This window comes from Strigops habroptila, chromosome 10 (genome assembly GCF_004027225.2).
Source record: "Strigops habroptila isolate Jane chromosome 10, bStrHab1.2.pri, whole genome shotgun sequence".
Classification (NCBI taxonomy): domain Eukaryota; kingdom Metazoa; phylum Chordata; class Aves; order Psittaciformes; family Psittacidae; genus Strigops; species Strigops habroptila.
In genome coordinates, this window is record NC_046359.1 from 14,819,556 (window position 1) to 14,834,142 (window position 14,587).

Here is a 14,587-nt window from a genome sequence, read left to right on the forward strand (position 1 = left end):
CTATAGTAGCATATTGTGCTTAAGCTAAACAAGACAGGCATTATATCCATTGAACTCCATAGAACCCCACTGACAGTCTGAAGTGACGAGGGAAAGAGTGCACATTAACATAAAAATTCTGAGTCTGCTGGAGAAAAGCAGCTTTGTGGAAAGCCGTAGAACTGAAATACAAATACAGAAAAAAAATATCCAGAGCAGCCACACAATAATCATGTTCCTACCCTGAAATACTCTGAAGGAACTGAATCTGAGTTTGGTTTTTGTTGGTAGTGTTTGTGTTGGGATTTATTTTGTTTGTGGAGTTTTTCTGTTTGTTTGGTTTTAGGGTTTTTGGGGTGTGTTATTTTTAGAAAAAAGTTATTGATTTTAAAAAATTACTATAGTCTGTCCAATTTGCAGCTTGTTTTCTATGTAACATTTATAACCATGTATTCCTGCTGTGTTGCAATATCACTCAGAGGCTTGTAAGAAATAAGTTCTCACTTCTCTGCTTAATACAGAGAAATAAATTAAATCTCATAGCAATAAGCCAACAAAATGGAACCTCAGCAATCAACACCACAATGAACACTGAGCAACTGCCTGCTCTGAAGTGGGGAGGCATCTAGAGGAAAGTTTTCAGATCTCCACTTCATCCTCACCAAATACAGAAACACTTAGAAACCAAAATATCCATGTAACAGAAAAAAAATAAAAAATAAAAAAAATCCCAGTTCTAGCTATCATCAACATCTAACAACTGTAGAAAAGACAATGGAAATAGATCCTGGGTCCGGGAAATGAACATGTAGGCAGTACTTTTCTGGAAATGTTTGCTTCCAGAGAAGGAATGAATGCCACTTGACAGACCACATATGTGGTCAACTGAAGGATTTTTTTTAAACATGAACCAGTATCAAAAACAGATGTCTTGTAATTCAATTGGTAAGTAGATTTCATAATCATTGACTAAAGAAGGTAGCATGTATGCCTGAGAATAAACTGAATGATAGCTGCAAAGTTTCGTCCACAGAAGACATACAGACAGTTCTATCCTGCCTTTGTAAGGACATTTTTTGTAAGGGAGCACAAGAACTTGAAGTGCTCAAACACAGCCTTCATAGGAGTAAGGGATAACAGTAAGGCCCCCTTCCATACTATGGAACAAGGTCATTTTACAACATTCTGTAATTTAAACATAAATAGAGAAACATCTGCTTACACTGTGCTCAGCTCTACTTAGGCTAACTAGAGAAGAAAACACAAGTAAAAAAACTATTTTAGTAAAATCTTCACTGTTTTGGCAGTATGCTAAACACAGTTAAAGGAGATGTAAAAAGGACAGAGCATCAAGGTGGTAACACTTGAATCCGAATAATGAAGGTTGCTGTCTGCATGCAAATCAGCATGGTTATCAGGGGTTGAAAGGAGACAGTAAGTATATTCTAGTCAAAGCTGACATTCAGAAGTCAGTAAGAGCAAGGAATTAAAAATAAAATAAAATCTGACAGTTAGAAAACATAAGTTATACGTTAACAGTTCAGACATGGAGTTGGAGGAAGGAGGGAAAAAGAAGAAGGAAAAAGTAAACTAACTATAAAGAGAACTGCAAGAGAAAAAATTTTAATAGGATTAGACAATTAAATTAAGCACTAGCAATTAATTCTAGTGATTAAAATCACAATTTCCTTACCAGTGTTTCTCTCCCTCCAAGTCTATGCAACATCCAAAACAAATTAGTTTTGCAGTCCTTCTACCCATGGCCTGAGCAAGATTGGATTGTTTGATCCCTCAGGTTAGGAGGCATAAGAACACATATGCCTAAAATACATACCAGATATAAATGCATGCACCAGCAGGGCCAGGAGGTTTCATGTGCCAACTGAGCTCAGTTTTCTTTAGCAACTAATGTGGATCATGTGCACAAAACCTTGTGGCTCAACTGAAGCAAAAGGAAAGAAGCTGTTTGACAATGATTTTATTATTTTAGGGAAGGTATAAAAGACAGGGGAGAATATTGCATTAGTAAGTGAAATAAACAGAAGGAAAGAGTATGATAAAGGTCCAGAAAAGGGAGCATGTAGGTGATGACGGGCACACAGTAGAATTTATATCCCAACAGAATACCCTCTAGCACCAGCCCCTCATCACCCATCCATTGAGCTTATGGCCAGTACTGTGCGAGTTAGTACGAGGCACTGATTTTTTCTGGCAAAAGAAATAAAAAGAAATTCAGTTAAGATCTATTCCTATTTCACTCAGCACCAAAGTAATAGAAAAAACACAAACGAACAAAAACCAACTAATTTTAAATCAATCAGATGAGTGAAGCACTAATACTACATCAACCACTTCAGCTAGATATTCACAAAGAAGAGAAACAAGACATTATGGAGGCTTTACCAGGACAGAACTCCCATTTTATCCCAGCACTCCAAGACTATTATTTCTGACAGTGCTCTACACAAAGGTGTATACCTCATGTGAACCTGAACAAAACATCTTATATCTATATGGAGTATTTATTTGATTATACTTCTACAAGATCCTTCTAAAATAGTTACCTTTTTTCACTCTCATTTTAAAACTAACTTTTAAGTTTTAATCTCCTTGAACTAAAACGAAGATTTTAATTTTTTCTGGATGATGACTCGGAAAGTTCAGAAACTAACAAACTGTATCTCTGCAAAAAGCTATTAAATATACCCTGCAACATAGCAGCACGAGAATAGTCTCCAAGTTTTCAATTTTTGCTTCAGAAATAGTCACAGGTATAACTTTGCTAGGCCCTATACTTTCTGTAGACTTGCAGCTGTTCTACTGGCAACTGTCACGTTGTCCCTCTGTCATGAACGTATCTGGTTTCAAACTGTGCTTTAGTTCACTTTTGTCAAACCAGGAAACCTAAAGCTTCCAACAATGAAACAATTACTTCAGTATATAGTTCTAGAAACCATGCACACAACACCTCAAAGCAAGCCAAATACACCTAACACAATGGAGAATTCTGTTTTAGTTTCCTGTGTGAGCTTAGTAACAAACAAACAAACAGAAAAAAGCAACAGGAATATAAACATAGAGGTTCAAGACAAAATAATCTTATTTAATAAAACACACTTGGCAATATAAATTCAGTGTGCAGTCTGTCAATTTTTATTGGCATTTTCACAGTTACTTCCTAAAAAAGACACTCTGCTACGCCCCACCCAAAAAAAAAAAAAAGCTTAAATTAAAAAATAGCCTTCAATTTAACTTTGCAGCTAGATCACTTCATTACCTTGATACATAACATCAATCCCAACAACTCATTATAGTAGTAATAATCCTATGACAGAACAAGTTTCCCTTTTACCTCATGCAGCAACACCGCACTGTAATAACTTAAAAATCAATCGTCACATACACTAACCTGTTTGAGGAAAAGTATTTCAAACACTTATTTCTATTCTGTAGTTTAAAAACACTGTTTCAAAGTCAAACTATACCAAATGCAAAGTAAGAGAGACCCAAGATTACCTCACTAAGTCTAAAAGTACTATAAATGCTGGCTGCCCTAGAGACCAAGTTAGCCGAAATGCATACAGCTGTCACTCTTCTTCCTCCTCAGACAAAGCTACCAACTGCCAAAAGTAATCTAATAATTAGCATATGTAAAGCACAAGGGCTAGACCATGACATCAGTTTATCTGCTCCTTAGAAAATACTTTTGAATTAACCTGCAGCCCACTCTGTCCTTCAAAATTCTAAAAAAAGCTTGCAAAGAGGAAAAACAGGAAAACGCAAAGAAATCTATTTACGGGTGTATTCTGAATTTCAAAAATAAGTAGGAAATATTTTCTAATTATTTTTTTCTAAAAAAAAAATAAAAAACAAAAAACAAAAAAACCCCAAAACCAAACAAAACTGGAAGAAAAAAAAGAAAAGAAACCACCCCCCCAAAAAAAACCCCACACCCCTACACAAAAAATCAACAAAAAAAAAAAAAAAGCCACCACCAAAATAACCCACCAACCTGCTTTAAGGAAAGATGAAAGCACTCAAAAATCGAAGTCACATTCTTTGTATCTTGCTTTTAAACATGATGAGAGAGGAACATTCATCACTAAGTAAGAGAAATTAAGTAAATATCTGTGAATGCTGCTTTGGAGCCAACTGAAAAATAAAGGCAGGCAAAGTAGAAATAGGCAGTCTATCTAATCTGTCAGTCACCCAAACATAATTAGCTGTTATCATCATTAACAATAATGAAGATCACTTTTCTACAATCTCCAAGAGACAAATGACAAAAGGAAGGATGTCACAGAAATGGCTGAACTCCTCCTTTCTTCGGAGACAGTCAGTATATATATGCTTAGCAAAAAGTACACAAAATGGAAATATGTGTTCCTGCTCCTTTTAGAAATAACTACTTCAAAAAATATGTTTACAAATTTAGTTTATATTTTTGAGAAAACTTTGTTCCTGCAGCAGACTTTGATCCTCAGCATTTGCTGTCATGTTGCCCTGCCATTCCTGAAGCTGTCCAGAGCAGTTAATGTCACTGGTCTTAAAAGATGACAGAGAAATTTCAAGACATTGCAAGAAGAAAATCTTCCTATTTATTTTATTTTTTTTTAAGTGTGATTCCTTTCCATCCATATCACTTTTTCCCATTTGCAATAAGATGAAACAGAAAAACTGTATACAAGAGGAAACTAGATGAAGTGGAGGATCTGGGAAAATTTTGTACTCCTCCTTCCCCCCCTCAGGGTGCCATGCATGACGTAGTACACACTCCATTCATGAGGAGGAATTTGGCAAGGCAGCAAACCAGGTTACTAGGATAAATGACAAGAGTGAGATGGCAAGACAAAGACAAAAAACTGCAAAAAGTCTAACAGGTAAGAACTACAAACTATTGTTCATAGCAAACGAATAACTTTTTAGAGGAAGAACAAAGATAAAAAGAGTACTTGTGTGATTTCTAATTTTGAAACTAGATGCTTCCTCACCTCCTGCCCTCTTTACTCCCCTCCACCTTCACAAATAGACAGGGCTCAGAGTGTGCTGGGTTAATAACCAGACCAGGTCAGCCTGCAAGAGATTATTTTAAGCTGTCTGCATTTTTTAGATAGGAGTGGATGTGACAGGCTACCCAAGAGAAGACCAAATATAACAAGAGGTTATCTGTATCATTTTATAGTTATTTTAAGACTAAAATTTACTGAAAACAAAAACTTAAACATTCCATAGACAGGATAAAAATGTTACAGCACAGCCAGTTTCACAAAATTCAAAGCATTAATAGTTCTTTCAGATGATCCGTTTTGACCCTGAAACAATGCTTCCAAAGCCTCATTAAAACCTTTACCACCACCACCCCTTAATGAACTGTAACTGAAAAAAATTCTGATGTCTATTACCCTTCTACATGAGCTCACTAACCAAAGAATTAACCACCTGATCATTTTCCCTACAACTTGATTAAGAAAGAGCTGCAAGTGACCTTCACTTAATCTTTTTAATTCATAGAATTTATCACTACGTTCTAGCTTTTTACTGCTTGGAAAATACACATCAGTTTCTCCCCTCTTCCTATAAATTTTCTGAGTCACACAGAATCGCTGAATAGCTGAGGTTGGAAGGGACTGCTGGAGATTATCTAGCCCAACTCCCCTTCTCAAGCTGAGTCAGATAGATTGGCTGCTCTTGGCCACGTCCAGTCAGGTTTTAAGTATCTTCAAGGATGAAGAATCCAACTTTCCCGAAAGCCTGTTCCAGTGTTTAACCACCCTCACAGTAGAAGTCTTTTCATATGTTCAGATGGAATTCCATGTATTTCAGTTTATGCCCATTGCCTCTTGTCTTGTCACTGAGCATCACTGAAAAGAGCCTGGTTCCATCCGCTTTACGCCCTCCCCAAGTATCTATACATTGATGAGATCCCCTGAGACTTCTCTAGGCCAAACAGCCCCAGCTCACTCCATATGAGAAATGCTCTGGTTCTTTAACCTTCTTTGTGCCCTGCACTGGGTGCTCTTCAGTATGTCCTTCTCTTTCTTGTACTGGGAAACCCAGACCTGGACACAGTATTCCAAGCGTGGCCTCACCAGTGCTCAAGGGCAGGACCACCTCCTTCAAGCAGCCTGGCAACACTCTTTATCATGCACACCATTAGCCACCTTTGCTGTTCAACTTGCTGCCCACCCAAATCTCCAGATCATTTTCTGCAGTGCTGCTTTCCAGACAGTTGACCTCCAGTATGTGCTGGTTCATGGGGTTATTTCTCCCAGCTGCAGGACTTGGCAATTTCCTTTATTGAACTAGGGAGGTTCTCCTCTGCCCATTTCAATCGCCTGTCAAGCTGCGTCTGGATGGCCGCCCAGCCCTCTGGGATATCACACACTTCTCCCAGTTTTGTATCATCAACAAACTTGCTGAGGGTGCACACAGTCCCATCATCTGGATCACTAATGAAGACATTAAACAGCATTGAATCCAGTATCAGCCCCTAGGGTAAACCGCTAGTAACTGGCTTCCCGCTGGACTATGTGCTGCTGACCACCATCCTCTGAGTCTGGCAGTTCAGCCAGTTTTCAGTCTGTCTCACTGTCCATTTATCAAGGCCACCTCCCCTCACTGACCAAGCCAGCCATCTCACATCAGAAGTCTATCAGATGGATTAAGCCGGATTTTCCCTTTTTCAATCCATGCTCATTACTCCCAGTCATGTTCTTGTCCTTCATGTATCTGGAAATACCTTCCATGATTACTTTATCTGTCACAGCTCTGTCAAGGCTGATCCACCTCTGCTTTCCAGATCCTTCTTAGATATTTGCTTTTCTCCAGTCCTCAGGAACCTTTCCAAATTTCCATGACCTTTGGGAGAAAATCAGGAGTACCCTCGCACTGACATCAGACAACTCCTTCGCCATTCATGGGGGCATCCCACCAAGTCCCATGAACTTCTCCATGCTCAGTTTGTTTAAATATTACTTAATCTAATCTTCCTTCACTGAGGATCAATCTTCCTTGCTCCACACTTTCTGGGATTAGTGAAGGCCCGTCTTAGCAGTGAAGACCAAGGTGAAAAAAAGTAGTGAGTACTTCAGCCTTTTCTATGTCCTATGTCACCAGATCCCCTACCCCATTCATGAATGGGCTTGTATTTTCCCCAGCATCCCTTCTACTGCTTATATGCTTGTGGCAGGTTTTTTGTTGCCCTTCACATCTTTCACCAGCTTTAATTCCAGAAGGGTTTTGGCTTTCCCTGAACCATTTACAATTCTTGTATTCTTTTCATTTCTCATCTTTCCCATTTTATTATATGTTCTGTTTCTCCAATTTTCTCTGAGAAGTCTCTCCTTCACAGATGCATAACTCTTCTTTCCAGCCTTCCCACTCATCCTGCACAGTTCTGGTACCAACCAGAAACAAGTTCATAGGATATGTTTTTGACTCATTTTTTTGGTGTATCTTCAAAAGTATTTGCATTAATTCTTATTTCAAATATTTCATTAAAGATCTTTTTCTGCAGGAGCCAGAAATAAAGGACTTAAATTAAGATAATTTATTGTAATCCTTCACTTTGTATAAAAGAACAACACACAATTCATTTTACTGAAATAAATTAGATTACATGAATTAAGAGATCAAGATACTGTGCATCTTTTCCACTCTCTCCCTCCCAACAACTTACTTCCAATTCTTTTCATTTGGTTATTAGGGAATTTGTTGTTTCTTCTTATATCTTTTTAGCTAGCACAAGTGGTGCATCTGCCTCTTCCTCAAAGAGAAATTACTGCATTTGCTGAGTGTTAGAGAAAGCAGATTTAACACCAGATTCTCCCAATCTTTTGAAAATAGCCATGTCTTTCACTTCTAAGACTCATCACTCTCCAGCTCATGACCCTAGCTCACCTCTCCTCACACACAACTTGGCAACACTCCCTCCTTCTTCCCCCATGCCCTCTCCAAAACAGCTAGCACAAAACAAAAATTAGTAGGCTCTTCCATTTTATTAAGTTCCATGTTAATCCTCGTTGACGTCTACTGTTGGTAAGCCTCACCAATAATGCATGCCTTCACAAGTGGTCAAATAGTGCTTCTTACTGTTATCTCTATTATTCAGAATGATACAGCACTTGAATGGGTGAGTGTCCTACTACTTTCCAAGCTTCAGTAAGCTGAACGGACAGATCCAGCCAACCTAAATCTTCCCAGAACCACAAACTTTGTGAAGCACAGTGCAGTGAAACCTAACATGGCACAGGTGGGTTTTTTTGGCTGGCTTTCTTTAGGAACCAAAACAGCCCTCTGCCTGAACTGAAAGTCCTGCCAGATTTATGACAGTCAGGGAAGAATCAGACTGGGAAGTCCAACTCTGCAGATTGATATGATTTTACAAAAACAAACAACCCATAGCATTAATAGTATTTTGTAGTATGTGATCTACTAACTTTTTAACAAAACATTGGATCATTTACTCATGACCTTTCCACCCAGCTGACAGCTGAAAGAACTACTATGACTATGTACCGCTTACTTCAAAACTGAAGTATATAGTACACCATGCCTTGAAAAATAAAGCAGCTTGATATTTTATTTATACTTAAGTATATTTTATTCTTTTCACAGAAGAAATAAAAGATAAAAATTTGGAGCTTGAAAAGGGATGTTTGAGGAATCAGACACCATACAGAATTACTGAATATATTACATCGCTATTGACAAAAATGGTATGTTCCTACCTGCATTTCTATCTAGTCATTTTTCACTTACTGGTTTAAGCTAAAATTCCATCACCATACCCTCATCACATCGGCAGTGCCGTACGCTGGGTTCCCCAGTACAAGACAGACATGGAATCACTGGAACAAATTCAGCAAAGTGCCACTAGAATGGTTAAGATTGGAGCATCTTTTGCACAAGAAGAGGCCGAGAATTGAACTTGGCCCTGGCCAACCTGCGCTTGCTGATTATCCTTAAGCAGGGAGGTTGGACTTCACGATCTCTGGAGACGCTTGCCCACCTCAGCAATTCTGTGATTTGTCTAATACAGTCCATCCTCAGAAAACAACTTTTTTAGCACCAAATACATGCCATGTTTTCCATGCAAAAGTTGTATCACACTATGTGTGTATTATTGGATCAAATTTACTGCTATACATTCTTTTGTTGTATTATTTTCTGAAAATACTGTATGTTTATGCACAAACTACATTGTTCTATCTACCCCCATATCATTACTATCAACACAAACTGTCAATAGTTAGGTTTTCATTCATTTGCAGAAATACCTAAGCTTTTGGAAGCAGGTTCTTTTCCAGGTCACAAATATACTACCAAAATACCAAACTTAAAGATCAGATAAGTTGTCCCATGTACATATGTGCCTATACAATAACTGCCAGAAATATGAAAGGAATAGTGATTCAGTAGCTAGTGGTTCAGTTTATCAGTAGCTAAATGTGAAGAGGGGTGGGCTTATTTTTACTTTTTTTTTTTTTTTATTTTTAAATAAAGTAAGTTCTTATGGTTTACAAAATATCTAGGTTTATATATTTCAAAATGAGGGTTACCAAAATCACTGATCAGTACCAGCGCTGCCATAATTGTAAGCTATATCCAGAGAATTATTTTGGTGTGTTTTTTCAGAATATATGGAGCAAACGCAAACCAAAAATAAATATCAATGTGTTTTTAGTTCATGGATGAGCAAACCACAAGTTTCTTCTCCTATCTGTAAACAGCAATATTCCTTATGTTACATACTTTGCAAATTACAAAATAAAAACAATGCACCTCATTAATATATCAGCACATGCTAGACATTTTCAATTCTCATTCTTTTTGCAGCATTGTAATATTACAAGTACTATTTCTTTGAACCACAAAAAGAGAGCAAAAGATTATTACAAATTCTATTTTTCAGTTTCTTCCAGATTTCTTTAAACAGCTACTATGCCTTGGCTAACCATACATCCAAAAGATAACGCAAATGCAATAATAGAAGTGGTTCTCATACAATACTAGACTAGATTTACTGTGAAGTTCTTATTTACTTCATGATTAGCACTATTCAAATGCAGATCTTATCAACAACACATAATACAAAATATGTTGCAATATTGTCCTCTAAGTCTGACTATTTCTGAAGCAAAATAGACAGTTTATATGAAAAGTAGTAGGTAAGATTTTCCAAGGTGTGTTCCACACTGCCATTAACATAGCAGAGCTCCATCAGGCTCAGTAACACAGGAGTCTGGTGATCTTAGTTCGTATTACAGAACTATTACAGAAACATTTATTGAAAAATGGAGTCTTAGATGAGAACGGGAAAGAAACTATTAAGTTGATGGGAGCAAAGGAAGCCACTTAAAACCTGATAAATGGTAGCATGTAGCTATTAAGCATCAACCTAGTTTAACTGCTGTAGTAGCGCATACAGGGGCTCAGGTGGCTGGACAGAAAGTCCAATTTCATTTCTTGCATTAAAGCATAAGCCAGCCATGCCAAACCACTGGCAAGGAAGGTCAATTGTTCAGACTCTCCTAAACCTATGATTCTTTGATTAAACTGACAAACCTGTACAATCTAAAAGCAGGTATCTTACTTCATACGAACCTCTGAATGCATAATAAATTTATTTTTTTTTTTTAATCAATTCCACTTTCAGCACTTCTTTTCCCCTGGAAACAGCATGTAGGTGGAAAGGAAAGTTCAAAGTCTTACTGGTGTTATCAATATGATGTGGACAGAAAACTACTACACTGGAAAAAAAAAAAAAAAGCACAAACTGCAATTGCATGTAGAGTATTATAGTAGAAATTATCTTCAAGCCTGCATTTGGAACATCTGAGATACTTTGGAATGACAGCCCTGTCCTGTATGTTCAACATGCAGAGGTACTTCATATGCAGCTGTTAGAAATTCTACCCCCTCCCTGCTCTGTCTCCTATGTTTGGCTGGCCTCTCTAGTCAGGTAGCTCAATGCTGCAGATGTCTGTCATGGGAACTGCATGACTATACCTAGCTCAGTCAGAACAAAATCTATTGCCTCACACTAGATGCAGCCTAGTCAGAAAAGCTGGCCACCAGCATGGACATTAGATGCTTGAACACCAGCTTTTACAAGCTTAGTTTGCCTCCTAGGCAAACATAGCTTAGTGTTGAATTTACAAACAATAAAAGATTTTGGGACAGTTCCATTAAAAGTAACAACAAAATGAGAAATAAATATATTCTGGTTTTATTTTCCTGCCCCAAAATAGGAGTATATCAGGGAAGGGAAACAAAAAAAAAAAAGTTTTGTCAGAAAACAGAAGTTTATAACCACCTCAATAATGATCTTTTACATTCTTCCTGTGTTAAAGATCACGCAGTAGTGAAACACTGTATTTATGGCAGAAGTATTGTGCTTGAAAAGATTGGAAACTAAGAGACTAGGATGAATACAATAAGAACACAAAGTGTAACTTTCTTAATATAATTCATTTATAATGACATTTATTGTCTGTTGATATAAATCTTACCTACTCTTACAAAACCGAACATTTCAGCTGTGATAATCAGGAAAAATGCTAAATTAGACTAGTTTCTCAGAACATTTATTTATTTTCCTATGTATAGAGGGATATAATACCCTCTTTTTGTGTTTTGTGCGAAAAGATAAAAAGACAAAAAAGCAACTACTACAAAAATTTGCAGTCTACCTTAGAAGAGTACCTAAAACGTCTTTGTGTCTGCTTTTAACCCAATTAGATTTCACATTGATCGTATCCTAATAACATTATTAATCTAGAAAGAAAGGAGGTAGAAGGGACTCAACTTCCACTCTATCTCCAAATCTGCCCATTACATACAAAGAAGGAACATGAGTACACCACTTTTTCCTATCATACCCATCAAAGGGTAACTTCAGTGGTAACATGAAAGTGGAAAAATTTGGAGAGCTTCTCTTAGAAGTTTTCAGCATTTTATTTTCCTACTTTCTCCTACAGCAGCTGTAAAATTGTGAAATCTCTCAACTGTGCTGCAGGGAACATGTCTTCATTAGATGACAGATTATGTTCAGTCAAAACAAAGTATCTCTAAACCTGAGCCGTACAATAGAACTACAAAGCAATCTAGTTGGACTAGATCAAGGAGTTTGCAGAGTTAGGAGCTATAGGAAGACAACCGTACCTCCTAATTCCTGTTGCAGAAAAGATCAAGATGCCATGATTTTTGGCAAGTATAGGCTCAGGATTTTCTCCAAGCAGCCTAACTAGCCCTTACAAAGGACATCCTTTCAGTGTATTATGCTATTTCTGGTCATATTAGCTCTTTTCCAAAGGAAGACCAAGAAAAGAATTTCCAAATTATGATTTTGGGCTTATCCAATGCATTAACGAATGCAATCATCCTTGTGTATAACAACAGCTGTATAGTAAGTGTTGCCTCAAAGTGATTGTACCATACGCTTCAATATCAATGAGAGGCAATCTGTCAAATTACAGGTCTCAAAAAAAACTTTACTTGTATGCTGAGCCATATAAATGATTCTTTTACGGGTTTGTTAAGATGCTTTAGATATCCCAAAGAAATTCAGTTGGTGAGATGTCAAACATGAAGAAAGATAGTAGCACAGCTGTCATTTATTTAAAAGGTAGGATTATACTACAAATAGACTAAAAATATATTTGCTACTGGTTAGAAAATATTCTTACCTTTGGCTAGAAGGATTCCCAATGGATGCCAACTTGAGTCACTTTTTTCTGGTATCAGTAAAACGGAGATACCTGCAAGTCAAATGAGAAAGATTTTTATCTTAAGTCTAAAATGAATGCTTGTGTAAAGTGAGAATCTACTAATTTATACATATAAAAAATACCAAGAACAACTCAATGGCTTTAAAATTTCATACACTTTCAGGATAGTGTAACACATACCATATGTATGTGTTGCAACAGAGAATTTAAAGTTGTTATCTGTGTAAGTTCCTGACAATAACTGGAAAAAAGCTTTGCTGGGGAAGAGGTCATGAACCAGTAGCTGCTGAACCACCAGACTATTTCATTATGGCTCTGCTTCAAAGGTCATGATAAAGGGTCCACAGCTATTCCTAGAACCATATTATAAAAAGCAAATAGCTGAATAATATTTTCAATTACAAGAATGGGAAAAATTTATGAAGTACCATAAAATGTTTTGAGGGAAGACAGTAGTCAGTTAATCAAAAAAGTTTAGAAATAGTCTATGAGAATCTACGGGATGACTTACAGCCAATGAAATATCTAACTGAAACTTTACATTTGACATTTTCAGATTTACTTCTGAACATAGTAAAGTAAAAGTATATGTGAAGTAAAAATATTTTATATAGATCTGTCTGATCAACATACAGACATATAAAACATAAACCTATCATGTACTAGTAAGATGATTTAGCTTTCTATTTTATATCTGCGCTAACACAGTTTCAAAGAGGGTTCATTTTAGCATGACCTCAGATAGCGAAATCTAGCTTGAAAAAACACAATGTTACATTCATATCGACAGAAAGGAAAAAGAAAAACACACACAGCAGGAACAGATGTTATTTCCTGTACTAAATCACCACCATAGGGATAAAAATAATTATAGTATTTTACAGAATAGTGCATACAGTGGAAAAGAACACAAAGCCTCGAAATCCTAAATCAACTGCAAATCTAGGTATTATAGACACCAGTAACATAAACAAACAAAAAGCCCATACACATGCAATGCAGGACAGTTTACCATTATCCTCATTTTAGGCCTAGCCAAAACTAGGCAGCCACTTACGTCTACTTTTACCAGTATGCTCACAGTAGCAAAACCTCCTGATGTAGTTATAACCTATAGCTTGAGCAAACACTTTTGCTAGTGCAGCTTTTGCAGGAGAACTGAAACAAAACTAAATTATACCAGGAGTAGTGTTGACCAACATTAGATAACTAATCTGTTTGCCTACAGAAGACACAGTTACAAGCCAGGATATTAAAAAGAAAAAAATCTCATTCCTAACCTAAAAATTAAATCTGATTAAGACAAATTTTAAACATAAACCTCACTCAAGTGAAAGCTGAAACTAAAAACAGGCAAATATTTTTTATTTACGAATCCTGGAAGAAATAACTTGAGAACATAGTAACAACTTCTAAACCCCATAAGAAACAAAAGTATCCAAATTCTAAACAATCCTTGCATATGGTAAACCAAACAGCTGAAGAATGAAAGGAAGTCCATGGGACAGATTTGTTTTCTCACCTAAATTATTGCTGGGAGCAAAACTATTGCTGGCACAAATTGTAGACTGGCGTGTATTTTAGTCTAATCTGACAAACTGGAGACAATTTAAACCAAGGATTATTATTATACACATGCTTCTATGTAGGTACAAGTCCATACTGTAGTCTCAAAGAGTTACTGTGAGATAAGACGCTTATTCCAGTATAAAATGGAAATTGAATCAAACCAAATCAAATATATATACATATATAAAACCACACAAAAATATTTAATAAGCCTCTTCAGACAGGTAAGAATAACCAAAATCCACCCTTATTTTCCAATAGGAGCCTCTGGATTCAGAAATTATCTGGATAACAGGAAACATCAGCCA

At 36.7% G+C, this 14,587-nt stretch overlaps 1 protein-coding gene across 5 annotated transcripts in view; it reads right to left on the reverse strand.

Moving 5' to 3' along the window:
- The window catches only part of SIPA1L2 (signal induced proliferation associated 1 like 2), a 142,730-nt gene that overhangs the window by 101,212 nt on the left and 26,931 nt on the right, over positions 1 to 14,587 (reverse strand). For all 5 annotated transcript variants that reach the window (XM_030499657.1, XM_030499656.1, XM_030499655.1 and 2 more), the window contains exon 2: positions 12,669 to 12,740. The gene's annotated coding sequence lies outside the window, so the exon portion shown is untranslated. The remainder of the gene's footprint in view (positions 1 to 12,668; positions 12,741 to 14,587) is intronic.